This window comes from Humulus lupulus, chromosome 3 (assembly GCF_963169125.1).
Source record: "Humulus lupulus chromosome 3, drHumLupu1.1, whole genome shotgun sequence".
In the NCBI taxonomy this organism is placed as follows: domain Eukaryota; kingdom Viridiplantae; phylum Streptophyta; class Magnoliopsida; order Rosales; family Cannabaceae; genus Humulus; species Humulus lupulus.
Window position 1 is genome coordinate 11,586,619 of NC_084795.1, and position 19,685 is coordinate 11,606,303.

Sequence of the window (19,685 nt, forward strand, 5' to 3'; positions counted from 1 at the left end):
GTTAATACCGTGGTCACTAACAAGCAGCGAATTAGAAGTTCCTAGTTAATCCGGGGGAGAAAAGGGAGGACACACGCGCTCGCTATAAATGAATATTGCGGACCAAACATTCCGGGTGCGATAATTCCAGCACTAATGCACCAGATGCCACCAGAACTCCGCAGTTAAGCATTCTTGGGCGAGAGTAGTACTAGGATGCGTGACCTCCTGGGAAGTCCTCGTGTTGCACCCCTGAAAACATCATTTTTTTTTTCCTTTAAAAATCAACTTACGGCTCAAAAGTTTGTATTTTTTGTTTTAAATCTTTAAAAACTCATTTATTTCGTTTTCCTTGAGGGGTTAATACCGTGGTCACTAACATGCAGCGAATAAGAAGTTCCTAGTTAATCCGGGGGAGAAAAGGGAGGACACACGCGCTTGCTATAAATGAATATTGCGGACCAAACATTCCGGGTGCGATCATACCAGCACTAATGCACCGGATCCCATCAGAACTCCACAGTTAAACGTGCTTGGGAGAGAGTAGTACAAGGATGGGTGACCTCCTGGGAAGTCCTTGTGTTGCACCCCTGAAAACATATTTTTTTTTTCCTTTAAATATCCACTTACGGCTCAAAAGTTGGATTTTTTGTTTTAAATCTTTAAAAACTCATTTATTTCGTTTTCCTTGAGGGGTTAATACCGTGGTCACTAACAAGCAGCGAATAAGAAGTTCCTAGTTAATCTGAGGGAGAAAAGGGAGGACACACGCGCTCGCTTTAAATGAATATTGCGGACCAAAAATTCCGGGTGCGATCATACCAGAACTAATGCACCGGATCCCATCAGAACTCCGCAGTTAAGCGTGCTTGTGCGAGAGTAGTACTAGGATGGGTGACCTCCTGGGAAGTCCTCGTGTTGCACCCCTGAAAACAGAACTTTTTTTTTTCCTTTAAAAATCCACTTACGGCTCAAAAGTTTGTATTTTTTGTTTTAAATCTTTAAAAACTCATTTATTTCATTTTCCTTGAGGGGTTAATACCGTGGTCCCTAACAAGCAGCGAATAAGAAGTTCCTAGTTAATCCGGGGGAGAAAAGGGAGGACACACGCGCTCGCTATAAATGAATATTGCGGACCAAACATTCCGGGTGCGATCATACCAGCACTAATGCACCGGATCCCATCAGAACTCCGCAGTTAAGGGTGCTTGGGAGAGAGTCGTACTAGGATGGGTGACCTCCTGGGAAGTCCTCGTGTTGCACCCCTGAAAACATCATTTTTTTTTCCTTTAAAATTCCACTTTCGGCTCAAAAGTTTGTATTTTTTGTTTTAAATCTTTAAAAACTCAATTATTTCGTTTTTCTTGAAGGGTTAATACCGTGGTCACTAACATGCAGCGAATAAGAAGTTCCTACTTAATCCGGGGGAGAAAAGGGAGGACACACGTGCTCGTTATAAATGAATATTGCGGACCAAACATTCCGGGTGCGATCATACCCGCACTTATGCACCGGATCCCATCAGAACTCCGCAGTTAAGCGTGCTTGGGAGAGAGTAGTACAAGGATGGGTGACCTCCTTGGAAGTCATCGTGTTGCATCCCCGAAAACATTATTATTTTTTTTCCTTTAAAAATCCACTTACGGGTCAAAAGTTTGTATTTTTTGTTTTAAATCTTTAAAAACTCATTTATTTCGTTTTCCTTGAGGGGTTAATACCGTGGTCACTAACAAGCAGCGAATAAGAAGTTCCTAGTTAATCCGGGGGAGAAAAGGGAGGACACACGCGCTCGCTATAAATGAATATTGCGGACCAAACATTCCGGGTGCGATCATACTAGCACTAATGTACCGGATCCCATCAGAACTCCGCATTTAAGCGATCTTGGGCGAGAGTAGTACTAGGATGGGTGACCTCTTGGGAAGTCCTCGTGTTGCACCCCTGAAAACATCATTTTTTTTTTCCTTTAAAAATCAACTTACGGCTCAAAAGTTTGTATTTTTTTTTTAAGGCCTTAAAAACTAATATATTTCGTTTTCCTTGAGGGGTTAATACCGTGGTCACTAACAAGCAGCGAATAAGAAGTTCCTAGTTAATCCGGGGGAGAAAAGGGAGGACACACGCGCTCGCTATAAATGAATATTGCGGACCAAACATTCCGGGTGCGATCATACCAGCCCTAATGCACCGGATCCCATCAGAACTCCCTAGCTAAGCTTGCTTGGGCGAGAGTAATACTAGGATGGGTGACCTCCTGGGAAGTCCTCGTGTTGCACCCCTGAAAACATCATTTTTTTTTTCTTTAAAAATCCACTTACGGCACAAAAGTTTGTATTTTTTGTTTTAAGTCTTTAAAAACTCATTTATTTCGTTTTCCTTGAGGGGTTAATACCGTGGTCACTAACAAGCAGCGAATAAGAAGTTCCTAGTTAATCCGGGGGAGAAAAGGGAGGACACAAGCGCTCGCTATAAATGAATATTGCGGACCAAACATTCCGGGTGCGATCATACCAGCACTAATGCACCGGATCCCATCAGAACTCAGCAGTTTAGCGTGCTTGCGCGAGAGTAGTACTAGGATGGGTGACCTCCTGGGAAGTCCTCATGTTGCACCCCTGAAAACATCATTTTTTTTTTCCTTTAAAAATCCATTTACGGCTCAAAACTTTGTATTTTTTGTTTTAATCTTTAAAAACACATTTATTTCTTTTTGCTTGAGGGGTTAATACCGTGGTCACTAACATGCAGCGAATTAGAAGTTCCTAGTTAATCCGGGGGAGAAAAGGGAGGACACACGCGCTCGCTATAAATGAATATTGCGGACCAAACATTACGGGTGCGATAATACCAGCACTAATGCACCGGATCCCACCAGAACTCCGCAGTTAAGCATTCTTGGGCGAGAGTAGTACTAGGATGCGTGACCTCCTGGGAAGTCCTCGTGTTGCACCCCTGAAAACATCATTTTTTTTTTCCTTTAAAAATCAACTTACGGCACAAAAGTTTGTATTTTTTGTTTTAAATCTTTAAAAACTCATTTATTTCGTTTTCCTTGAGGGGTTAATACCGTGGTCACTAACAAGCAGCGAATAAGAAGTTCCTAGTTAATCCGGGGGAGAAAAGGAGGACACACGCGCTCGCTATAAATGAATATTGCGGACCAAACATTCCGGGTGCGATCATACCAGCACTAATGTACCGGATCCCATCAGAACTCCGCAGTTAAGCGATCTTGGGCGAGAGTAGTACTAGGATGGGTGACCTCCTGGGAAGTACTCGTGTTGCACTCCTGAAAACATCATTTTTTTTTTCCTTTAAAAATTCATTTACGGCTCAAAAGTTTGTTTTTTTTGTTTTAAATCTTTAAAAACTCAATTATTTCGTTTTCCTTGAGGGGTTAATACCGTGGTCACTAACATGCAGCGAATAAGAAGTTCCTAGTTAATCCGGGGGAGAAAAGGGAGGACACACGCGCTCGCTATAAATGAATATTGCGGACCAAACATTCCGGGTGCGATCATACCAGCACTAATGCACCGGATCCCATCAGAACTCCGCAGTTAAGCGAGCTTGGGCGAGAGTAGTACTAGGATGAGTGACCTCCTGGGAAGTACTCGTGTTGCACCCCTGAAAACATCATTTTTTTTTTCCTTTAAAAATCCACTTACGGCTCAAAAGTTTGTATTTTTTGTTTTAAATCTTTAAAAACTCATTTATTTCGTTTTCCTTTAGGGGTTAATACCGTGGTCACTAACAAGTAGCGAATAAGAAGTTCCTAGTTAATCTGGGGGAGAAAACGGAGGATACAAGCGCTCGCCATAAATGAATATTGCAGACCAAACATTCCGGGTGCGATCATACCAGCACTAATGCACCGGATCCCATCAGAACTCCGCAGTTAAGCGTGCTTGGGAGAGAGTAGTACTAGGATGGGTGACCTCTTTGGAAGTCCTCGTGTTGCACCCCTGAAAACATCATTTTTTTTTTCCTTTAAAATTCCACTTTCGGCTCAAAAGTTTGTATTTTTAGTTTTAAATCTTTAAAAACTCATTTATTTCGTTTTCCTTGAGGGGTTAATACCGTGGTCACTAACAAGCAGCGAATAAGAAGTTCCTAGTTGATGCGGGGGAGAAAAGGGAGGAACACGCGCTCGCTTTAAAAGAATATTGCGGACCAAAAATTCCGGGTGCGATCATACCAGAACTAATGCACCGGATCCCATCAGAACTCCGCAGTTAAGCGTGCTTGTGCGAGAGTAGTACTAGGATGGGTGACCTCCTGGGAAGTCCTCGTGTTGCACCCCTGAAAACATAACTTTTTTTTTTCCTTTAAAAATCCACTTACGGCTTAAAAGTTTGTATTTTTTGTTTTAAATCTTTAAAAGCTCATTTATTTCGTTTTCCTTGAGGGGTTAATACCGTGGTCACTAACAAGCAGCGAATAAGAAGTTCCTAGTTAATCCGGGGGAGAAAAGGGAGGACACACGCGCTCGCTATAAATGAATATTGCGGACCAAACATTCCGGGTGCGATCATACCAGCACTAATGCACCGGATCCCATCAGAACTCCGCAGTTAAGCGTGCTTGGGCGAGAGTAGTACTAGGACGGGTGACCTCCTGGGAAGTCCTCGTGTTGCACTCCTGAAAACATCATTTTTTTTTTCCTTTCAAAATCCACTTACGGCTCAAAAGTTTGTATTTTTTGTTTTAAATCTTTAAAAACACATTTATTTCGTTTTCCTTGAGGGGTTAATACCGTGGTCACTAACAAGCAGCGAATAAGAAGTTCCTAGTCAATCCGGGGGAGAAAAGGGAGGACACACGCGCTCGCTATAAATGAATATTGCGGACCAAACATTCCGGGTGCGATCATACCAGCACTAATGCACCGGATCCCATCAGAACTCTGCAGTTAAGCGTGCTTGGGCTAGAGTAGTACTAGGATGGGTGACCTCCTGGGAAGTCCTCGTCTTGCACCCCTGAAAACATCATTTTTTTTTTCCTTTAAAAATCCACTTACGGCTCAAAAGTTTGTATTTTTTGTTTTAAATCTTTAAAAACTCATTTATTTCGTTTTCCTTGAGGGGTTAATACCGTGGTCACTAACAAGTAGCGAATAAAAAGTTCCTAGTTAATCTGGGGGAGAAAACGGAGGATGCACGCGCTCGCTATAAATGAATATTGCAGACCAAACATTCCGGGTGCGATCATACCAGCACTAATGCACCGGATCCCATCAGAACTCCGCAGTTAAGCGTGCTTGGGAGAGAGTACTACTAGGATGGGTGACCTCCTGGGAAGTCCTCGTGTTGGACCCCTGAAAACATCATTGTTCTTTGTTTCCTTTAAAATTCCACTTTCGGCTCAAAAGTTTGTATTTTTTGTTTTAAATCTTTAAAAATCAATTATTTCGTTTTCCTTGAGGGGTTAATACCGTGGTCACTAACAAGCAGCGAATAAGAAGTTCCTAGTCAATCCGGGGGAGAAAAGGGAGGACACACGCGCTCGCTATAAATGAATATTGCGGACCAAACATTCCGGGTGCGATCATACCAGCACTAATGCACCGGATCCCATCAGAACTCCGCAGTTAAGCGAGCTTGGGCGAGAGTAGTACTAGGATGAGTGACCTCCTGGGAAGTACTCGTGTTGCACCCCTGAAAACATCATTTTTTTTTTCCTTTAAAAATCCACTTACGGCTCAAAAGTTTGTATTTTTTGTTTTAAATCTTTAAAAACTCATTTATTTCGTTTTCCTTTAGGGGTTAATACCGTGGTCACAAACAAGTAGCGAATAAGAAGTTCCTAGTTAATCTGGGGGAGAAAACGGAGGATACAAGCGCTCGCCATAAATGAATATTGCAGACCAAACATTCCGGGTGCGATCATACCAGCACTAATGCACCGGATCCCATCAGAACTCCGCAGTTAAGCGTGCTTGGGAGAGAGTAGTACTAGGATGGGTGACCTCTTTGGAAGTCCTCGTGTTGCACCCCTGAAAACATCATTTTTTTTTTCCTTTAAAATTCCACTTTCGGCTCAAAAGTTTGTATTTTTAGTTTTAAATCTTTAAAAACTCATTTATTTCGTTTTCCTTGAGGGGTTAATACCGTGGTCACTAACAAGCAGCGAATAAGAAGTTCCTAGTTGATGCGGGGGAGAAAAGGGAGGAACACGCGCTCGCTTTAAAAGAATATTGCGGACCAAAAATTCCGGGTGCGATCATACCAGAACTAATGCACCGGATCCCATCAGAACTCCGCAGTTAAGCGTGCTTGTGCGAGAGTAGTACTAGGATGGGTGACCTCCTGGGAAGTCCTCGTGTTGCACCCCTGAAAACATAACTTTTTTTTTTCCTTTAAAAATCCAGTTACGGCTCAAAAGTTTGTATTTTTTGTTTTAAATCTTTAAAAACTCATTTATTTCGTTTTCCTTGAGGGGTTAATACCGTGGTCACTAACAAGCAGCGAATAAGAAGTTCCTAGTTAATCCGGGGGAGAAAAGGGAGGACACAAGCGCTCGCTATAAATGAATATTGCGGACCAAACATTCCGGGTGCGATCATACCAGCACTAATGCACCGGATCCCATCAGAACTCAGCAGTTTAGCGTGCTTGCGCGAGAGTAGTACTAGGATGGGTGACCTCCTGGGAAGTCCTCATGTTGCACCCCTGAAAACATCATTTTTTTTTTCCTTTAAAAATCCATTTACGGCTCAAAACTTTGTATTTTTTGTTTTAATCTTTAAAAACACATTTATTTCTTTTTGCTTGAGGGGTTAATACCGTGGTCACTAACATGCAGCGAATTAGAAGTTCCTAGTTAATCCGGGGGAGAAAAGGGAGGACACACGCGCTCGCTATAAATGAATATTGCGGACCAAACATTACGGGTGCGATAATACCAGCACTAATGCACCGGATCCCACCAGAACTCCGCAGTTAAGCATTCTTGGGCGAGAGTAGTACTAGGATGCGTGACCTCCTGGGAAGTCCTCGTGTTGCACCCCTGAAAACATCATTTTTTTTTTCCTTTAAAAATCAACTTACGGCACAAAAGTTTGTATTTTTTGTTTTAAATCTTTAAAAACTCATTTATTTCGTTTTCCTTGAGGGGTTAATACCGTGGTCACTAACAAGCAGCGAATAAGAAGTTCCTAGTTAATCCGGGGGAGAAAAGGAGGACACACGCGCTCGCTATAAATGAATATTGCGGACCAAACATTCCGGGTGCGATCATACCAGCACTAATGTACCGGATCCCATCAGAACTCCGCAGTTAAGCGATCTTGGGCGAGAGTAGTACTAGGATGGGTGACCTCCTGGGAAGTACTCGTGTTGCACTCCTGAAAACATCATTTTTTTTTTCCTTTAAAAATTCATTTACGGCTCAAAAGTTTGTTTTTTTTGTTTTAAATCTTTAAAAACTCAATTATTTCGTTTTCCTTGAGGGGTTAATACCGTGGTCACTAACATGCAGCGAATAAGAAGTTCCTAGTTAATCCGGGGGAGAAAAGGGAGGACACACGCGCTCGCTATAAATGAATATTGCGGACCAAACATTCCGGGTGCGATCATACCAGCACTAATGCACCGGATCCCATCAGAACTCCGCAGTTAAGCGAGCTTGGGCGAGAGTAGTACTAGGATGAGTGACCTCCTGGGAAGTACTCGTGTTGCACCCCTGAAAACATCATTTTTTTTTTCCTTTAAAAATCCACTTACGGCTCAAAAGTTTGTATTTTTTGTTTTAAATCTTTAAAAACTCATTTATTTCGTTTTCCTTTAGGGGTTAATACCGTGGTCACTAACAAGTAGCGAATAAGAAGTTCCTAGTTAATCTGGGGGAGAAAACGGAGGATACAAGCGCTCGCCATAAATGAATATTGCAGACCAAACATTCCGGGTGCGATCATACCAGCACTAATGCACCGGATCCCATCAGAACTCCGCAGTTAAGCGTGCTTGGGAGAGAGTAGTACTAGGATGGGTGACCTCTTTGGAAGTCCTCGTGTTGCACCCCTGAAAACATCATTTTTTTTTTCCTTTAAAATTCCACTTTCGGCTCAAAAGTTTGTATTTTTAGTTTTAAATCTTTAAAAACTCATTTATTTCGTTTTCCTTGAGGGGTTAATACCGTGGTCACTAACAAGCAGCGAATAAGAAGTTCCTAGTTGATGCGGGGGAGAAAAGGGAGGAACACGCGCTCGCTTTAAAAGAATATTGCGGACCAAAAATTCCGGGTGCGATCATACCAGAACTAATGCACCGGATCCCATCAGAACTCCGCAGTTAAGCGTGCTTGTGCGAGAGTAGTACTAGGATGGGTGACCTCCTGGGAAGTCCTCGTGTTGCACCCCTGAAAACATAACTTTTTTTTTTCCTTTAAAAATCCACTTACGGCTTAAAAGTTTGTATTTTTTGTTTTAAATCTTTAAAAGCTCATTTATTTCGTTTTCCTTGAGGGGTTAATACCGTGGTCACTAACAAGCAGCGAATAAGAAGTTCCTAGTTAATCCGGGGGAGAAAAGGGAGGACACACGCGCTCGCTATAAATGAATATTGCGGACCAAACATTCCGGGTGCGATCATACCAGCACTAATGCACCGGATCCCATCAGAACTCCGCAGTTAAGCGTGCTTGGGCGAGAGTAGTACTAGGACGGGTGACCTCCTGGGAAGTCCTCGTGTTGCACTCCTGAAAACATCATTTTTTTTTTCCTTTCAAAATCCACTTACGGCTCAAAAGTTTGTATTTTTTGTTTTAAATCTTTAAAAACACATTTATTTCGTTTTCCTTGAGGGGTTAATACCGTGGTCACTAACAAGCAGCGAATAAGAAGTTCCTAGTCAATCCGGGGGAGAAAAGGGAGGACACACGCGCTCGCTATAAATGAATATTGCGGACCAAACATTCCGGGTGCGATCATACCAGCACTAATGCACCGGATCCCATCAGAACTCTGCAGTTAAGCGTGCTTGGGCTAGAGTAGTACTAGGATGGGTGACCTCCTGGGAAGTCCTCGTCTTGCACCCCTGAAAACATCATTTTTTTTTTCCTTTAAAAATCCACTTACGGCTCAAAAGTTTGTATTTTTTGTTTTAAATCTTTAAAAACTCATTTATTTCGTTTTCCTTGAGGGGTTAATACCGTGGTCACTAACAAGTAGCGAATAAAAAGTTCCTAGTTAATCTGGGGGAGAAAACGGAGGATGCACGCGCTCGCTATAAATGAATATTGCAGACCAAACATTCCGGGTGCGATCATACCAGCACTAATGCACCGGATCCCATCAGAACTCCGCAGTTAAGCGTGCTTGGGAGAGAGTACTACTAGGATGGGTGACCTCCTGGGAAGTCCTCGTGTTGGACCCCTGAAAACATCATTGTTCTTTGTTTCCTTTAAAATTCCACTTTCGGCTCAAAAGTTTGTATTTTTTGTTTTAAATCTTTAAAAATCAATTATTTCGTTTTCCTTGAGGGGTTAATACCGTGGTCACTAACAAGCAGCGAATAAGAAGTTCCTAGTCAATCCGGGGGAGAAAAGGGAGGACACACGCGCTCGCTATAAATGAATATTGCGGACCAAACATTCCGGGTGCGATCATACCAGCACTAATGCACCGGATCCCATCAGAACTCCGCAGTTAAGCGAGCTTGGGCGAGAGTAGTACTAGGATGAGTGACCTCCTGGGAAGTACTCGTGTTGCACCCCTGAAAACATCATTTTTTTTTTCCTTTAAAAATCCACTTACGGCTCAAAAGTTTGTATTTTTTGTTTTAAATCTTTAAAAACTCATTTATTTCGTTTTCCTTTAGGGGTTAATACCGTGGTCACAAACAAGTAGCGAATAAGAAGTTCCTAGTTAATCTGGGGGAGAAAACGGAGGATACAAGCGCTCGCCATAAATGAATATTGCAGACCAAACATTCCGGGTGCGATCATACCAGCACTAATGCACCGGATCCCATCAGAACTCCGCAGTTAAGCGTGCTTGGGAGAGAGTAGTACTAGGATGGGTGACCTCTTTGGAAGTCCTCGTGTTGCACCCCTGAAAACATCATTTTTTTTTTCCTTTAAAATTCCACTTTCGGCTCAAAAGTTTGTATTTTTAGTTTTAAATCTTTAAAAACTCATTTATTTCGTTTTCCTTGAGGGGTTAATACCGTGGTCACTAACAAGCAGCGAATAAGAAGTTCCTAGTTGATGCGGGGGAGAAAAGGGAGGAACACGCGCTCGCTTTAAAAGAATATTGCGGACCAAAAATTCCGGGTGCGATCATACCAGAACTAATGCACCGGATCCCATCAGAACTCCGCAGTTAAGCGTGCTTGTGCGAGAGTAGTACTAGGATGGGTGACCTCCTGGGAAGTCCTCGTGTTGCACCCCTGAAAACATAACTTTTTTTTTTCCTTTAAAAATCCACTTACGGCTCAAAAGTTTGTATTTTTTGTTTTAAATCTTTAAAAGCTCATTTATTTCGTTTTCCTTGAGGGGTTAATACCGTGGTCCCTTACAAGCAGCGAATAAGAAGTTCCTAGTTAATCCGGTGGAGAAAAGGGAGGACACACGCGCTCGCTATAAATGAATATTGCGGACCAAACATTCCGGGTGCGATCATAATAGCACTAATGTACCGGATCCCATCAGAACTCCGCAGTTAAGCGATCTTGGGCGAGAGTAGTACTAGGACGGGTGACCTCCTGGGAAGTACTCGTGTTGCACTCCTGAAAACATCATTTTTTTTTTCCTTTAAAAATTCACTTACGGCTCAAAAGTTTGTTTTTTTTGTTTTAAATCTTTAAAAACTCAATTATTTCGTTTTCCTTGAGGGGTTAATACCGTGGTCACTAACATGCAGCGAATAAGAAGTTCCTAGTTAATCCGGGGGTGAAAAGGGAGGACAAACGCGCTCGCTATGAATGAATATTGCGGACCAAACATTCCGGGTGCGATCATACCAGCACTAATGCACCGGATCCCATCAGAACTCCGCAGTTAAGCGAGCTTGGGCGAGAGTAGTACTAGGATGAGGGACCTCCTGGGAAGTACTCGTGTTGCACCCCTGAAAACATCATTTTTTTTTTCCTTTAAAAATCCACTTACGGCTCAAAAGTTTGTATTTTTTGTTTTAAATCTTTAAAAACTCATTTATTTCGTTTTCCTTGAGGGGTTAATACCGTGGTCACTAACAAGTAGCGAATAAGAAGTTCCTAGTTAATCTGGGGGAGAAAACGGAGGATACACGCGCTCGCTATAAATGAATATTGCAGACCAAACATTCCGGGTGCGATCATACCAGCACTAATGCACCGGATCCCATCAGAACCCCGCAGTTAAGCGTGCTTGGGAGAGAGTAGTACTAGGATGGGTGACCTCCTAGGAAGTCCTCGTGTTGCACCCCTGAAAACATCATTTTTTTTTCCTTTAAAATTCCACTTTCGGCTCAAAAGTTTGTATTTTTTGTTTTAAATCTTTAAAAACTCAATTATTTCGTTTTCCTTGAGGGGTTAATACCGTGGTCACTAACATGCAGCGAATAAGAAGTTCCTAGTAAATCCGGGGGAGAAAAGGGAGGACACACGTGCTCGTTATAAATGAATATTGCGGACCAAACATTCCGGGTGCGATCATACCCGCACTTATGCACCGGATCCCATCAGAACTCCGCAGTTAAGCGTGCTTGGGAGAGAGTATTGCAAGGATGGGTGACCTCCTGGGAAGTCATCGTGTTGCATCCCCGAAAACATTATTATTTTTTTTCCTTTAAAAATCCACTTACGGGCCAAAAGTTTGTATTTTTTGTTTTAAATCTTTAAAAACTCATTTATTTCGTTTTCCTTGAGGGGTTAATACCGTGGTCACTAACAAGCAGCGAATAAGAAGTTCCTAGTTAATCCGGGGGAGAAAAGGGAGGACACACGCGCTCGCTATAAATGAATATTGCGGACCAAACATTCCGGGTGCGATCATACCAGCACTAATGCACCGGATCCCATCAGAACTCCGCAGTTAAGCGTGCTTGGGCGAGAGTAGTACTAGGACGGGTGACCTCCTGGGAAGTCCTCGTGTTGCACTCCTGAAAACATCATTTTTTTTTTCCTTTCAAAATCCACTTACGGCTCAAAAGTTTGTATTTTTTGTTTTAAATCTTTAAAAACACATTTATTTCGTTTTCCTTGAGGGGTTAATACCGTGGTCACTAACAAGCAGCGAATAAGAAGTTCCTAGTCAATCCGGGGGAGAAAAGGGAGGACACACGCGCTCGCTATAAATGAATATTGCGGACCAAACATTCCGGGTGCGATCATACCAGCACTAATGCACCGGATCCCATCAGAACTCTGCAGTTAAGCGTGCTTGGGCTAGAGTAGTACTAGGATGGGTGACCTCCTGGGAAGTCCTCGTCTTGCACCCCTGAAAACATCATTTTTTTTTTCCTTTAAAAATCCACTTACGGCTCAAAAGTTTGTATTTTTTGTTTTAAATCTTTAAAAACTCATTTATTTCGTTTTCCTTGAGGGGTTAATACCGTGGTCACTAACAAGTAGCGAATAAAAAGTTCCTAGTTAATCTGGGGGAGAAAACGGAGGATGCACGCGCTCGCTATAAATGAATATTGCAGACCAAACATTCCGGGTGCGATCATACCAGCACTAATGCACCGGATCCCATCAGAACTCCGCAGTTAAGCGTGCTTGGGAGAGAGTACTACTAGGATGGGTGACCTCCTGGGAAGTCCTCGTGTTGGACCCCTGAAAACATCATTGTTCTTTGTTTCCTTTAAAATTCCACTTTCGGCTCAAAAGTTTGTATTTTTTGTTTTAAATCTTTAAAAACTCAATTATTTCGTTTTCCTTGAGGGGTTAATACCGTGGTCACTAACATGCAGCGAATAAGAAGTTCCTAGTTAATCCGGGGGAGAAAAGGGAGGACACACGTGCTCGCTATAAATGAATATTGCGGACCAAACATTCCGGGTGCGATCATACCCGCACTAATGCACCGGATCCCATCAGAACTCCGTATTTAAGCGTGCTTGGGTGAGAGTATTACAAGGATGGGTGACCTCCTGGGAAGTCATCGTGTTGCATCCCCGAAAACATTATTATTTTTTTTCCTTTAAAAATCCACTTACGGCTCAAAAGTTTGTAATTTTTGTTTTAAATCTTTAAAAACTCATTTATTTCGTTTTCCTTGAGGGGTTAATACCGTGGTCACAAACTAGCAGCGAATAAGAAGTTCCGAGTTAATCCTGGGGAGAAAAGGGAGGACACACGCGCTCGCTATAAATGAATATTGCCGACCAAACATTCCGGGTGCGATCATACCAGCACTAATGCACCGGATCCCATCAGAACTCCGCAGTTAAGCGTGCTTGGGCGAGAGTAGTACTAGGACGGGTGACCTCCTGGGAAGTCCTCGTGTTGCACCCCTGAAAACATCATTTTTTTTTTCCTTTCAAAATCCACTTACGGCTCAAAAGTTTGTATTTTTTGTTTTAAATCTTTAAAAACACATTTATTTCGTTTTCCTTGAGGGGTTAATACCGTGGTCACTAACATGCAGCGAATAAGAAGTTCCTAGTCAATCCGGGGGAGAAAAGGGAGGACACACGCGCTCGCTATAAATGAATATTGCGGACCAAACATTCCGGGTGCGATCATACCAGCACTAATGCACCGGATCCCATCAGAACTCTGCAGTTAAGCGTTCTTGGGCTAGAGTAGTACTAGGATGGGTGACCTCCTCGGAAGTCCTCGTCTTGCACCCCTGAAAACATCATTTTTTTTTCCTTTAAAAATCCACTTACGGCTCAAAAGTATGTATTTTTTGTTTTAAATCTTTAAAAACTCATTTATTTCGTTTTCCTTGAGGGGTTAATACCGTGGTCACTAACAAGCAGCGAATAAGAAGTTCCTAGTTAATCCGGGGGAGAAAAGGGAGGACACAAGCGCTCGCTATAAATGAATATTGCGGACCAAACATTCCGGGTGCGATCATACCTGCACTAATGCACCGGATCACATCAGAACTCAGCAGTTTAGCGTGCTTGCGCGAGAGTAGTACTAGGATGGGTGACCTCCTGGGAAGTCCTCGTGTTGCACCCCTGAAAACATCATTTTTTTTTTCCTTTAAAAATCCATTTACGGCTCAAAAGTTTGTATTTTTTGTTTTAAATCTTTAAAAACACATTTATTTCGTTTTGCTTGAGGGGTTAATACCGTGGTCACTAACAAGCAGCGAATTAGAAGTTCCTAGTTAATCCGGGGGAGAAAAGGGAGGACACACGCTCTCGCTATAAATGAATATTGCGGACCAAACATTCCGGGTGCGATAATACCAGAACTAATGCACCGGATCCCACCAGAACTCCACAGTTAAGCATTCTTGGGCGAGAGTAGTACTAGGATGCGTGACCTCCTGGGAAGTCCTCGTGTTGCACCCCTGAAAACATCATTTTTTTTTTCCTTTAAAAATCAACTTACGGCACAAAAGTTTGTATTTTTTGTTTTAAATCTTTAAAAACTCATTTATTTCGTTTTCCTTGAGGGGTTAATACCGTGGTCACTAACAAGCAGCGAATAAGAAGTTCCTAGTTAATCCGGGGGAGAAAAGGGAGGACACACGCGCTCGCTATAAATGAATATTGCGGACCAAACATTCCGGGTGCGATCATACCAGCACTAATGCACCGGATCCCATCAGAACTCCGCAGTTAAGCGTGCTTGGGCGAGAGTAGTACTAGGACGGGTGACCTCCTGGGAAGTCCTCGTGTTGCACCCCTGAAAACATCATTTTTTTTTTCCTTTCAAAATCCACTTACGGCTCAAAAGTTTGTATTTTTTGTTTTAAATCTTTAAAAACACATTTATTTCGTTTTCCTTGAGGGGTTAATACCGTGATCACTAACAAGCAGCGAATAAGAAGTTCCTAGTCAATCCGGGGGAGAAAATGGAGGACACACGCGCTCGCTATAAATGAATATTGCGGACCAAACATTCCGGGTGCGATCATAACAGCACTAATGCACCGGATCCCATCAGAACTCCGCAGTTAAGCATTCTTGGGCGAGAGTAGTACTAGGATGGGTGACCTCTTGGGAAGTCCTCGTGTTGCACCCCTGAAAACATCATTTTTTTTTCCTATAAAAATCAACTTACGGCTCAAAAGTTTGTATTTTTTTTTTAAGGCCTTAAAAACTAATTTATTTCGTTTTCCTTGAGGGGTTAATACCGTGGTCACTAACAACCAGCGAATAAGAAGTTCCTAGTTAATCCGGGGGAGAAAAGGGAGGACACACGCGCTCGCTATAAATGAATATTGCGGACCAAACATTCCGGGTGCGATCATACCAGCCCTAATGCACCGGATCCCATCAGAACTCCCTAGTTAAGCGTGCTTGGGCGAGAGTAATACTAGGATGGATGACCTCCTGGGAAGTCCTCGTGTTGCACCCCTGAAAACATCATTTTTTTTTTCTTTTAAAAATCCACTTATGGCACAAAAGTTTGTATTTTTTGTTTTAAGTCTTTAAAAACTCATTTATTTCGTTTTCCTTGAGGGGTTAATACCGTGGTCACTAACAAGCAGCGAATAAGAAGTTCCTAGTTAATCCGGGGGAGAAAAGGGAGGACACAAGCGCTCGCTATAAATGAATATTGCGGACCAAACATTCCGGGTGCGATCATACCAGCACTAATGCACCGGATCACATCAGAACTCAGCAGTTTAGCGTGCTTGCGCGAGAGTAGTACTAGGATGGGTGACCTCCTGGGAAGTCCTCGTGTTGCACCCCTGAAAACATCATTTTTTTTTCCTTTAAAAATCCATTTACGGCTCAAAAGTTTGTATTTTTTGTTTTAAATCTTTAAAAACACATTTATTTCGTTTTGCTTGAGGGGTTAATACCGTGGTCACTAACAAGCAGCGAATTAGAAGTTCCTAGTTAATCTGGGGGAGAAAAGGGAGGACACACGCACTCGCTATAAATGAATATTGCGGACCAAACATTCCGGGTGCGATAATACCAGCACTAATGCACCGGATCCCACCAGAACTCCACAGTTAAGCATTCTTGGGCGAGAGTAGTACTAGGATGCGTGACCTCCTGGGAAGTCCTCGTGTTGCACCCCTGAAAACATCATTTTTTTTTCCTTTAAAAATCTACTTACGGCACAAAAGTTTGTATTTTTTGTTTTAAATCTTTAAAAACTCATTTATTTCGTTTTCCTTGAGGGGTTAATACCGTGGTCACTAAGAAGCAGCGAATAAGAAGTTCCTAGTTAATCCGGGGGAGAAAAGGGAGGACACACGCGCTCGCTATAAATGAATATTGCGGACCAAACATTCCGGGTGCGATCATACCAGCACTAATGCACCGGATCCCATCAGAACTCCGCAGTTAAGCGTGCTTGGGCGAGAGTAGTACTAGGACGGGTGACCTCCTGGGAAGTCCTCGTGTTGCACCCCTGAAAACATCATTTTTTTTTTCCTTTCAAAATCCATTTACAGCTCAAAAGTTTGTATTTTTTGTTATAAATCTTTAAAAACACATTTATTTCGTTTTCTTTGAGGGGTTAATACCGTGATCACTAACAAGCAGCGAATAAGAAGTTCCTAGTTAATCCGGGGGAGAAAAGGGAGGACACACGCTCTCGCTATAAATGAATATTGCGGACCAAACATTCCGGGTGCGATAATACCAGCACTAATGCACCGGATCCCACCAGAACTCCACAGTAAAGCATTCTTGGGCGAGAGTAGTACTAGGATGCGTGACCTCCTGGTAAGTCCTCGTGTTGCACCCCTGAAAACATCATTTTTTTTTCCTTTAAAAATCAACTTACGGCACAAAAGTTTGTAATTTTTGTTTTAAATCTTAAAAAACTCATTTATTTCGTTTTCCTTGAGGGGTTAATACCGTGGTCACAAACAAGCAGCGAATAAGAAGTTCCTAGTTAATCCGGGGGAGAAAAGGGAGGACACACGCGCTCGCTATAAATGAATATTGCGGACCAAACATTCCGGGTGCGATCATACCAGCACTAATGCACCGGATCCCATCAGAACTCCGCAGTTAAGCGTGCTTGGGCGAGAGTAGTACTAGGACGGGTGACCTCCTGGGAAGTCCTCGTGTTGCACCCCTGAAAACATCATTTTTTTTTTCCTTTAAAAATCCACTTACGGCTCAAAAGTTGGATTTTTAGTTTTAAATCTTTAAAAACTCATTTATTTCGTTTTCCTTGAGGGGTTAATACCGTGGTCACTAACAAGCAGCGAATAAGAAGTTCCTAGTTAATGCGGGGGAGAAAAGGGAGGAACACGCGCTCGCTTTAAATGAATATTGCGGACCAAAAATTCCGGGTGCGATCATACCAGAACTAATGCACCGGATCCCATCAGAACTCCGCAGTTAAGCGTGCTTGTGCGAGAGTAGTACTAGGATGGGTGACCTCCTGGGAAGTCCTCGTGTTGCACCCCTGAAAACATAACTTTTTTTTTTCCTTTAAAAACCACTTACGGCTCAAAAGTTTGTATTTTTTGTTTTAAATCTTTAAATACTCATTTATTTCGTTTTCCTTGAGGGGTTAATTCCGTGGTCCCTAACAAGCAGCGAATAAGAAGTTCCTAGTTAATCCGGTGGAGAAAAGGGAGGACACACGCGCTCGCTATAAATGAATATTGCGGACCAAACATTCCGGGTGCGATCATACCAGCACTAATGTACCGGATCCCATCAGAACTCCGCAGTTAAGCGATCTTGGGCGAGAGTAGTACTAGGATGGGTGACCTCTTGGGAAGTCCTCGTGTTGCACCCCTGAAAACATCATTTTTTTTTTCCTTTAAAAATCAACTTACGGCTCAAAAGTTTGTATTTTTTTTTTTAAGGCCTTAAAAACTAATTTATTTCGTTTTCCTTGAGGGTTTAATACCGTGGTCACTAACGACCAGCGAATAAGAAGTTCCTAGTTAATCCGGGGGAGAAAAGGGAGGACACACGCGCTCGCTATAAATGAATATTGCGGACCAAACATTCCGGGTGCGATCATACCAGCCCTAATGCACCGGATCCCATCAGAACTCCCTAGTTAAGCGTGCTTGGGCGAGAGTAATACTAGGATGGGTGACCTCCTGGGAAATCCTCGTGTTGCACCCCTGAAAACATCATTTTTTTTTTCCTTTAAAAATCCACTTACGGCACAAAAGTTTGTATTTTTTGTTTTAAGTCTTTAAAAACTCATTTATTTCGTTTTCCTTGAGGGGTTAATAGCGTGGTCACTAACAAGAAGCGAATAAGAAGTTCCTAGTTAATCCGGGGGAGAAAAGGGAGGACACAAGCGCTCGCTATAAATGAATATTGCGGACCAAACATTCCGGGTGCGATCATACCAGCACTAATGCACCGGATCCCATCAGAACTCAGCAGTTTAGCGTGCTTGCGCGAGAGTAGTACTAGGGTGGGTGACCTCCTGGGAAGTCCTCGTGTTGCACCCCTGAAAACATCATTTTTTTTTTCCTTTAAAAATCCATTTACGGCTCAAAAGTTTGTATTTTTTGTTTTAAATCTTTAAAAACACATTTATTTCGTTTTGCTTGAGGGGTTAATATCGTGGTCACTAACAAGCAACGAATTAGAAGTTCCTAGTTAATCCGGGGGAAAAAAGGGAGGACACACGCGCTCGCTATAAATGAATATTGCGGACCAAACATTCCGGGTGCGATAATACCAGCACTAATGCACCGGATCCCACCAGAACTCCGCAGTTAAGCATTCTTGGGCGAGAGTAGTACTAGGATGCGTGACCTCCTGGGAAGTCCTCGTGTTGCACCCCTGAAAACATCATTTTTTTTTCCTTTAAAAATCAACTTACGGCACAAAAGTCTGTATTTTTTGTTTTAAATCTTTAAAAACTCATTTATTTCGTTTTCCTTGAGGGGTTAATACCGTGGTCACTAACATGCAGCGAATAAGAAGTTCCTAGTTAATCCGGGGGAGAAAAGGGTGGACACACGCGCTTCCTATAAATGAATATTGCGGACCAAACATTCCGGGTGCGATCATACCAGCACTAATGCACCGGATCCCATCAGAACTCCACAGTTAAGCGTGCTTGGGAGAGAGTAGTACTAGGATGGGTGACCTCCTGGGAAGTCCTCGTGTTGCACCCCTGAAAACATATTTTTTTTTTCCTTTAAAAATCCACTTACGGCTCAAAAGTTGGATTTTTAGTTTTAAATCTTTAAAAACTCATTTATTTCGTTTTCCTTGAGGGGTTAATACCGTGGTCACTAACAAGCAGCGAATAAGAAGTTCCTAGTTAATGCGGGGGAGAAAAGGGAGGAACACGCGCTCGCTTTAAATGAATATTGCGGACCAAAAATTCCGGGTGCGATCATACCAGAACTAATGCACCGGATCCCATCAGAACTCCAAAGTTAAGCGTGCTTGTGCGAGAGTAGTACTAGGATGGGAGACCTCCTGGGAAGTCCTCTTGTTGCACCCCTGAAAACATAACTTTTTTTTTTCCTTTCAGAATCCACTTACGGCTCAAAAGTTTGTATTTTTTGTGTTAAATCTTTAAAAACTCATTTATTTCGTTTTCCTTGAGGGGTTAATACCGTGGTCCCTAACAAGCAGCGAATAAGAAGTTCCTAGTTAATCCGGTGGAGAAAAGGGAGGACACACGCGCTCGCTATAAATG

At 42.6% G+C, this 19,685-nt stretch overlaps 55 non-coding genes and 3 pseudogenes across 55 annotated transcripts; all 58 read left to right on the forward strand.

The window, feature by feature from the left end:
• The first annotated feature begins 113 nt into the window (after positions 1–113).
• Positions 114–232, forward strand: LOC133827599 (5S ribosomal RNA; annotated as a pseudogene).
• Positions 233–451: 219 nt separating this feature from the next.
• On the forward strand, positions 452–570 carry LOC133827387 (5S ribosomal RNA). Its single transcript, XR_009890078.1, has one exon. It is a non-coding gene; the product is annotated as a 5S ribosomal RNA (ribosomal RNA).
• A 217-nt stretch (positions 571–787) lies between these two features.
• On the forward strand, positions 788–906 carry LOC133827043 (5S ribosomal RNA). The gene has a single exon (XR_009889746.1). It is a non-coding gene; the product is annotated as a 5S ribosomal RNA (ribosomal RNA).
• A 220-nt stretch (positions 907–1,126) lies between these two features.
• Positions 1,127–1,245, forward strand: LOC133827109 (5S ribosomal RNA). Its single transcript, XR_009889809.1, has one exon. It is a non-coding gene; the product is annotated as a 5S ribosomal RNA (ribosomal RNA).
• Positions 1,246–1,463: 218 nt separating this feature from the next.
• On the forward strand, positions 1,464–1,582 carry LOC133827497 (5S ribosomal RNA). The gene has a single exon (XR_009890187.1). It is a non-coding gene; the product is annotated as a 5S ribosomal RNA (ribosomal RNA).
• Positions 1,583–1,802: 220 nt separating this feature from the next.
• Positions 1,803–1,921, forward strand: LOC133827386 (5S ribosomal RNA). Its single transcript, XR_009890077.1, has one exon. It is a non-coding gene; the product is annotated as a 5S ribosomal RNA (ribosomal RNA).
• A 218-nt stretch (positions 1,922–2,139) lies between these two features.
• On the forward strand, positions 2,140–2,258 carry LOC133827459 (5S ribosomal RNA). The gene has a single exon (XR_009890149.1). It is a non-coding gene; the product is annotated as a 5S ribosomal RNA (ribosomal RNA).
• Positions 2,259–2,476: 218 nt separating this feature from the next.
• LOC133827480 (5S ribosomal RNA) lies at positions 2,477–2,595 on the forward strand. Its single transcript, XR_009890170.1, has one exon. It is a non-coding gene; the product is annotated as a 5S ribosomal RNA (ribosomal RNA).
• A 218-nt stretch (positions 2,596–2,813) lies between these two features.
• Positions 2,814–2,932, forward strand: LOC133827473 (5S ribosomal RNA). Its single transcript, XR_009890163.1, has one exon. It is a non-coding gene; the product is annotated as a 5S ribosomal RNA (ribosomal RNA).
• A 218-nt stretch (positions 2,933–3,150) lies between these two features.
• Positions 3,151–3,269, forward strand: LOC133827262 (5S ribosomal RNA). The gene has a single exon (XR_009889958.1). It is a non-coding gene; the product is annotated as a 5S ribosomal RNA (ribosomal RNA).
• Positions 3,270–3,488: 219 nt separating this feature from the next.
• LOC133827154 (5S ribosomal RNA) lies at positions 3,489–3,607 on the forward strand. The gene has a single exon (XR_009889854.1). It is a non-coding gene; the product is annotated as a 5S ribosomal RNA (ribosomal RNA).
• Positions 3,608–3,826: 219 nt separating this feature from the next.
• Positions 3,827–3,945, forward strand: LOC133827079 (5S ribosomal RNA). Its single transcript, XR_009889781.1, has one exon. It is a non-coding gene; the product is annotated as a 5S ribosomal RNA (ribosomal RNA).
• A 218-nt stretch (positions 3,946–4,163) lies between these two features.
• On the forward strand, positions 4,164–4,282 carry LOC133827044 (5S ribosomal RNA). The gene has a single exon (XR_009889747.1). It is a non-coding gene; the product is annotated as a 5S ribosomal RNA (ribosomal RNA).
• A 220-nt stretch (positions 4,283–4,502) lies between these two features.
• LOC133826478 (5S ribosomal RNA) lies at positions 4,503–4,621 on the forward strand. The gene has a single exon (XR_009889196.1). It is a non-coding gene; the product is annotated as a 5S ribosomal RNA (ribosomal RNA).
• Positions 4,622–4,840: 219 nt separating this feature from the next.
• On the forward strand, positions 4,841–4,959 carry LOC133827148 (5S ribosomal RNA). The gene has a single exon (XR_009889848.1). It is a non-coding gene; the product is annotated as a 5S ribosomal RNA (ribosomal RNA).
• Positions 4,960–5,178: 219 nt separating this feature from the next.
• Positions 5,179–5,297, forward strand: LOC133827415 (5S ribosomal RNA). Its single transcript, XR_009890107.1, has one exon. It is a non-coding gene; the product is annotated as a 5S ribosomal RNA (ribosomal RNA).
• Positions 5,298–5,518: 221 nt separating this feature from the next.
• LOC133827155 (5S ribosomal RNA) lies at positions 5,519–5,637 on the forward strand. Its single transcript, XR_009889855.1, has one exon. It is a non-coding gene; the product is annotated as a 5S ribosomal RNA (ribosomal RNA).
• Positions 5,638–5,856: 219 nt separating this feature from the next.
• LOC133827083 (5S ribosomal RNA) lies at positions 5,857–5,975 on the forward strand. Its single transcript, XR_009889783.1, has one exon. It is a non-coding gene; the product is annotated as a 5S ribosomal RNA (ribosomal RNA).
• A 218-nt stretch (positions 5,976–6,193) lies between these two features.
• Positions 6,194–6,312, forward strand: LOC133827046 (5S ribosomal RNA). The gene has a single exon (XR_009889749.1). It is a non-coding gene; the product is annotated as a 5S ribosomal RNA (ribosomal RNA).
• Positions 6,313–6,532: 220 nt separating this feature from the next.
• LOC133827481 (5S ribosomal RNA) lies at positions 6,533–6,651 on the forward strand. The gene has a single exon (XR_009890171.1). It is a non-coding gene; the product is annotated as a 5S ribosomal RNA (ribosomal RNA).
• Positions 6,652–6,869: 218 nt separating this feature from the next.
• On the forward strand, positions 6,870–6,988 carry LOC133827474 (5S ribosomal RNA). The gene has a single exon (XR_009890164.1). It is a non-coding gene; the product is annotated as a 5S ribosomal RNA (ribosomal RNA).
• Positions 6,989–7,206: 218 nt separating this feature from the next.
• LOC133827263 (5S ribosomal RNA) lies at positions 7,207–7,325 on the forward strand. The gene has a single exon (XR_009889959.1). It is a non-coding gene; the product is annotated as a 5S ribosomal RNA (ribosomal RNA).
• A 219-nt stretch (positions 7,326–7,544) lies between these two features.
• LOC133827156 (5S ribosomal RNA) lies at positions 7,545–7,663 on the forward strand. Its single transcript, XR_009889856.1, has one exon. It is a non-coding gene; the product is annotated as a 5S ribosomal RNA (ribosomal RNA).
• Positions 7,664–7,882: 219 nt separating this feature from the next.
• On the forward strand, positions 7,883–8,001 carry LOC133827084 (5S ribosomal RNA). Its single transcript, XR_009889784.1, has one exon. It is a non-coding gene; the product is annotated as a 5S ribosomal RNA (ribosomal RNA).
• Positions 8,002–8,219: 218 nt separating this feature from the next.
• Positions 8,220–8,338, forward strand: LOC133827047 (5S ribosomal RNA). The gene has a single exon (XR_009889750.1). It is a non-coding gene; the product is annotated as a 5S ribosomal RNA (ribosomal RNA).
• Positions 8,339–8,558: 220 nt separating this feature from the next.
• LOC133826480 (5S ribosomal RNA) lies at positions 8,559–8,677 on the forward strand. Its single transcript, XR_009889197.1, has one exon. It is a non-coding gene; the product is annotated as a 5S ribosomal RNA (ribosomal RNA).
• Positions 8,678–8,896: 219 nt separating this feature from the next.
• LOC133827149 (5S ribosomal RNA) lies at positions 8,897–9,015 on the forward strand. Its single transcript, XR_009889849.1, has one exon. It is a non-coding gene; the product is annotated as a 5S ribosomal RNA (ribosomal RNA).
• A 219-nt stretch (positions 9,016–9,234) lies between these two features.
• On the forward strand, positions 9,235–9,353 carry LOC133827416 (5S ribosomal RNA). Its single transcript, XR_009890108.1, has one exon. It is a non-coding gene; the product is annotated as a 5S ribosomal RNA (ribosomal RNA).
• Positions 9,354–9,574: 221 nt separating this feature from the next.
• Positions 9,575–9,693, forward strand: LOC133827157 (5S ribosomal RNA). Its single transcript, XR_009889857.1, has one exon. It is a non-coding gene; the product is annotated as a 5S ribosomal RNA (ribosomal RNA).
• Positions 9,694–9,912: 219 nt separating this feature from the next.
• On the forward strand, positions 9,913–10,031 carry LOC133827085 (5S ribosomal RNA). Its single transcript, XR_009889785.1, has one exon. It is a non-coding gene; the product is annotated as a 5S ribosomal RNA (ribosomal RNA).
• Positions 10,032–10,249: 218 nt separating this feature from the next.
• Positions 10,250–10,368, forward strand: LOC133827048 (5S ribosomal RNA). The gene has a single exon (XR_009889751.1). It is a non-coding gene; the product is annotated as a 5S ribosomal RNA (ribosomal RNA).
• A 220-nt stretch (positions 10,369–10,588) lies between these two features.
• Positions 10,589–10,707, forward strand: LOC133827526 (5S ribosomal RNA). The gene has a single exon (XR_009890215.1). It is a non-coding gene; the product is annotated as a 5S ribosomal RNA (ribosomal RNA).
• Positions 10,708–10,926: 219 nt separating this feature from the next.
• Positions 10,927–11,045, forward strand: LOC133827240 (5S ribosomal RNA). Its single transcript, XR_009889936.1, has one exon. It is a non-coding gene; the product is annotated as a 5S ribosomal RNA (ribosomal RNA).
• Positions 11,046–11,264: 219 nt separating this feature from the next.
• Positions 11,265–11,383, forward strand: LOC133827313 (5S ribosomal RNA). Its single transcript, XR_009890008.1, has one exon. It is a non-coding gene; the product is annotated as a 5S ribosomal RNA (ribosomal RNA).
• A 218-nt stretch (positions 11,384–11,601) lies between these two features.
• On the forward strand, positions 11,602–11,720 carry LOC133827576 (5S ribosomal RNA; annotated as a pseudogene).
• A 220-nt stretch (positions 11,721–11,940) lies between these two features.
• LOC133826481 (5S ribosomal RNA) lies at positions 11,941–12,059 on the forward strand. Its single transcript, XR_009889198.1, has one exon. It is a non-coding gene; the product is annotated as a 5S ribosomal RNA (ribosomal RNA).
• A 219-nt stretch (positions 12,060–12,278) lies between these two features.
• LOC133827151 (5S ribosomal RNA) lies at positions 12,279–12,397 on the forward strand. The gene has a single exon (XR_009889851.1). It is a non-coding gene; the product is annotated as a 5S ribosomal RNA (ribosomal RNA).
• Positions 12,398–12,616: 219 nt separating this feature from the next.
• On the forward strand, positions 12,617–12,735 carry LOC133827418 (5S ribosomal RNA). Its single transcript, XR_009890110.1, has one exon. It is a non-coding gene; the product is annotated as a 5S ribosomal RNA (ribosomal RNA).
• A 222-nt stretch (positions 12,736–12,957) lies between these two features.
• On the forward strand, positions 12,958–13,076 carry LOC133827566 (5S ribosomal RNA). Its single transcript, XR_009890255.1, has one exon. It is a non-coding gene; the product is annotated as a 5S ribosomal RNA (ribosomal RNA).
• A 220-nt stretch (positions 13,077–13,296) lies between these two features.
• Positions 13,297–13,415, forward strand: LOC133826408 (5S ribosomal RNA). The gene has a single exon (XR_009889129.1). It is a non-coding gene; the product is annotated as a 5S ribosomal RNA (ribosomal RNA).
• A 219-nt stretch (positions 13,416–13,634) lies between these two features.
• Positions 13,635–13,753, forward strand: LOC133827447 (5S ribosomal RNA). Its single transcript, XR_009890137.1, has one exon. It is a non-coding gene; the product is annotated as a 5S ribosomal RNA (ribosomal RNA).
• Positions 13,754–13,971: 218 nt separating this feature from the next.
• On the forward strand, positions 13,972–14,090 carry LOC133827470 (5S ribosomal RNA). The gene has a single exon (XR_009890160.1). It is a non-coding gene; the product is annotated as a 5S ribosomal RNA (ribosomal RNA).
• Positions 14,091–14,309: 219 nt separating this feature from the next.
• On the forward strand, positions 14,310–14,428 carry LOC133827471 (5S ribosomal RNA). Its single transcript, XR_009890161.1, has one exon. It is a non-coding gene; the product is annotated as a 5S ribosomal RNA (ribosomal RNA).
• Positions 14,429–14,647: 219 nt separating this feature from the next.
• LOC133826409 (5S ribosomal RNA) lies at positions 14,648–14,766 on the forward strand. The gene has a single exon (XR_009889130.1). It is a non-coding gene; the product is annotated as a 5S ribosomal RNA (ribosomal RNA).
• Positions 14,767–14,985: 219 nt separating this feature from the next.
• On the forward strand, positions 14,986–15,104 carry LOC133827343 (5S ribosomal RNA). Its single transcript, XR_009890037.1, has one exon. It is a non-coding gene; the product is annotated as a 5S ribosomal RNA (ribosomal RNA).
• Positions 15,105–15,321: 217 nt separating this feature from the next.
• Positions 15,322–15,440, forward strand: LOC133827411 (5S ribosomal RNA). The gene has a single exon (XR_009890103.1). It is a non-coding gene; the product is annotated as a 5S ribosomal RNA (ribosomal RNA).
• Positions 15,441–15,659: 219 nt separating this feature from the next.
• Positions 15,660–15,778, forward strand: LOC133827457 (5S ribosomal RNA). Its single transcript, XR_009890147.1, has one exon. It is a non-coding gene; the product is annotated as a 5S ribosomal RNA (ribosomal RNA).
• Positions 15,779–15,996: 218 nt separating this feature from the next.
• Positions 15,997–16,115, forward strand: LOC133827523 (5S ribosomal RNA). The gene has a single exon (XR_009890212.1). It is a non-coding gene; the product is annotated as a 5S ribosomal RNA (ribosomal RNA).
• Positions 16,116–16,333: 218 nt separating this feature from the next.
• On the forward strand, positions 16,334–16,452 carry LOC133826410 (5S ribosomal RNA). The gene has a single exon (XR_009889132.1). It is a non-coding gene; the product is annotated as a 5S ribosomal RNA (ribosomal RNA).
• Positions 16,453–16,671: 219 nt separating this feature from the next.
• Positions 16,672–16,790, forward strand: LOC133827592 (5S ribosomal RNA; annotated as a pseudogene).
• A 218-nt stretch (positions 16,791–17,008) lies between these two features.
• On the forward strand, positions 17,009–17,127 carry LOC133826412 (5S ribosomal RNA). Its single transcript, XR_009889134.1, has one exon. It is a non-coding gene; the product is annotated as a 5S ribosomal RNA (ribosomal RNA).
• A 217-nt stretch (positions 17,128–17,344) lies between these two features.
• On the forward strand, positions 17,345–17,463 carry LOC133827050 (5S ribosomal RNA). The gene has a single exon (XR_009889752.1). It is a non-coding gene; the product is annotated as a 5S ribosomal RNA (ribosomal RNA).
• A 219-nt stretch (positions 17,464–17,682) lies between these two features.
• LOC133827183 (5S ribosomal RNA) lies at positions 17,683–17,801 on the forward strand. The gene has a single exon (XR_009889881.1). It is a non-coding gene; the product is annotated as a 5S ribosomal RNA (ribosomal RNA).
• A 219-nt stretch (positions 17,802–18,020) lies between these two features.
• Positions 18,021–18,139, forward strand: LOC133827346 (5S ribosomal RNA). Its single transcript, XR_009890040.1, has one exon. It is a non-coding gene; the product is annotated as a 5S ribosomal RNA (ribosomal RNA).
• Positions 18,140–18,358: 219 nt separating this feature from the next.
• On the forward strand, positions 18,359–18,477 carry LOC133827412 (5S ribosomal RNA). Its single transcript, XR_009890104.1, has one exon. It is a non-coding gene; the product is annotated as a 5S ribosomal RNA (ribosomal RNA).
• Positions 18,478–18,696: 219 nt separating this feature from the next.
• On the forward strand, positions 18,697–18,815 carry LOC133827476 (5S ribosomal RNA). Its single transcript, XR_009890166.1, has one exon. It is a non-coding gene; the product is annotated as a 5S ribosomal RNA (ribosomal RNA).
• Positions 18,816–19,033: 218 nt separating this feature from the next.
• LOC133826979 (5S ribosomal RNA) lies at positions 19,034–19,152 on the forward strand. Its single transcript, XR_009889683.1, has one exon. It is a non-coding gene; the product is annotated as a 5S ribosomal RNA (ribosomal RNA).
• A 216-nt stretch (positions 19,153–19,368) lies between these two features.
• On the forward strand, positions 19,369–19,487 carry LOC133827430 (5S ribosomal RNA). Its single transcript, XR_009890121.1, has one exon. It is a non-coding gene; the product is annotated as a 5S ribosomal RNA (ribosomal RNA).
• The last annotated feature ends 198 nt before the right edge of the window (positions 19,488–19,685 follow it).